This window comes from Pelmatolapia mariae, linkage group LG5 (genome assembly GCF_036321145.2).
Source record: "Pelmatolapia mariae isolate MD_Pm_ZW linkage group LG5, Pm_UMD_F_2, whole genome shotgun sequence".
NCBI lineage: Eukaryota > Metazoa > Chordata > Actinopteri > Cichliformes > Cichlidae > Pelmatolapia > Pelmatolapia mariae.
Genome location: NC_086231.1, coordinates 3,144,362 through 3,146,517, shown reverse-complemented (window position 1 = coordinate 3,146,517; position 2,156 = coordinate 3,144,362). Strand labels below are relative to the sequence as shown.

The 2,156-nt window shown below is 37.0% G+C and overlaps 1 long non-coding RNA gene across 1 annotated transcript; it reads left to right on the top strand.

The window, feature by feature from the left end:
- Positions 1 to 291: 291 nt before the first annotated feature.
- Positions 292 to 1,424, top strand: LOC134627349 (uncharacterized). The gene is made up of 3 exons (XR_010093897.1): positions 292 to 401; positions 714 to 891; positions 1,328 to 1,424. It is a non-coding gene; the product is annotated as an uncharacterized LOC134627349 (long non-coding RNA).
- Positions 1,425 to 2,156: the final 732 nt, after the last annotated feature.

Below are 2,156 nucleotides of genomic sequence, written 5' to 3'. Positions count from 1 at the left end.
TTATAAAATCTTGGAATTTGACAGTTTACATAGTATTACAAATATATGTGACAGGCAAAAACTAGTAAACACTTTTAGCAGTTACAACAACTTATACTTGAATGCAGAATGTGAAACCATCACTTATGGATATAATAGTTTCTCGCATCACACTGCTTAATCTGTTTGTCACAAGTCATTAATCTTTCTATAATTGTTCTTTGAAACAGATGCGACCTTACATAAGATTTTAACGATGGTGTCAGACCTGACCAGAGCAGTTAACGATCTCCGTGAGGAGGTCAGAGCCAACCGCCATCTCTGCAGCAATGAATCTCCTCTATGTTGTGCCCTTGCACAACATGGAGGAGCTAAACAATGCAGAGGCAGCTCTGCAATCACCAGAGGCAAATAAGGCAATGGTAAGTATTTAAAAGTTTTGTAAACTTTGTAACTAAGAAGTGCAATAGCTGTCAAATTCGATTAAAATGCATAACAACAGCCTGTTGATGTACTATCTGCTTGATTATACAACAGCAGGCTAACATATTACTAACAAATACATTCTACTGCAAATACTTTGGTTTATTCTTTGTATGGCTTGAAAATCAGGCTTTAGGGAAAACCAAATGATATGTTTCTGTCATCAATTGCATGAAGTAAACACACAAGCACTTGCATACACATTTAAGACATGAGACACGCTAATTCCATCTCTTAAAATGTCTCCATAGGTGAGACGCTTTGCGTTGATTGGAGGGACCACACTGGAGGTGCGAGTCCGCCGTGTAATGGCTTATGCCATTACAAACAAGCTGGCCTCTGTACTCAACTGGGCAGGGAAAAAAAACAAGGACTAGACAAAGCAAAAAAGGGCATTTAAAGAGACAGCGCTGTGCAGATGCATATTTGGTAAGTTTGACCTTTTATTGTTGTTTTATGAGCCTAAAGTGAACAATAAAGGGATCAATTGATGTGCTGGGTACGTTTAACATTTCCTATGTCCGGTCTTTGCTAGATTTCTTTGTCTTTCTTAATAACAAGATTTTTATGTCCTGTTACTCTGGAGATGGAGTCGTAGGTCTTCGGCTTCCCATGTTTTCTTTTTTTGAAAGGATACACGGCACACCATGCTAAGACATATCAATTGTTCTGCTAATAGCTCTTTCGAAATCAAAGTGATGTGGCAGTTTGCTGATTTCCGCCTGGTGACTTTCATGTTTATCAGCCTAGTAGTTTACAGACTTTCTCCCTGCTGAAGACAATTAACAAGAGCTTATTCATGTGCTCTAATTCCCCTTTTCCCTTTTTTTTCTTTGTATTTTTTTTGTGTTTATTTTTGTCCTAGATGGCCTGACGCAGCAGGTAGGGGCGAACTATGTCTGAGTTTGTCTTTGCTCAAGCAGTCCAGAAATGGCTCAGATACGCTCCATATCGTGTGGGTGGCGCAGAACGCCCAACATCCATCCCCATCCTGGAGTAAATAACAAAAAGTGATGTGAAACAAAGAAATGTAAAAAGGAAACTTTGTCGTTTAATAAAGTATTTTGGAAATGATACATGTCTATTGATCTTTTTTTGTTGTTTTTTTTTCTCTGTTACATGAGGTCCGATGCTTTATATTTTCGGGGTATTACTATTGACATGATACATTGTAAGATCATTTTTAACATATAAAGGGTGGCCAATTTGTGGAATAGGTACAATTATCTGTTTCGGTGGTTTAAATATTGATGGAAACTTGCACTAGTTTAGTATTGATTGATTCTCTATAGTATTGAAATACCTATACAGAACTGTAGATTTCCAGTCATGATTTTACTGTTGTTTCAATAGAAACCAACGGTGCGAAAGAGGTGGAAAATAGTTCAACAGTGTTTCAATATCAGAATCTAACATTGTTTCAGTATTAACAGTGTGTCATAATTAAATCTTAAATCAATGGCAGCATTCAACATCGATTCAATATCAAAACCTGACATTGTTTCAATATTAAAAAAGGGTGCAAGAGTGACGTTAGGTCAACATCAGATTTCAACCTTGATTCAATAGAATCACCTGATATTGACTAAACATTGTTTCAGTGTCTCCTTGCTCTCTGGGTACTTTGAAATCCAAAAGGAGATGGCTTTAATATTGACATGTTGCTACTAGAATACTTGGGTATGCCATTTGTA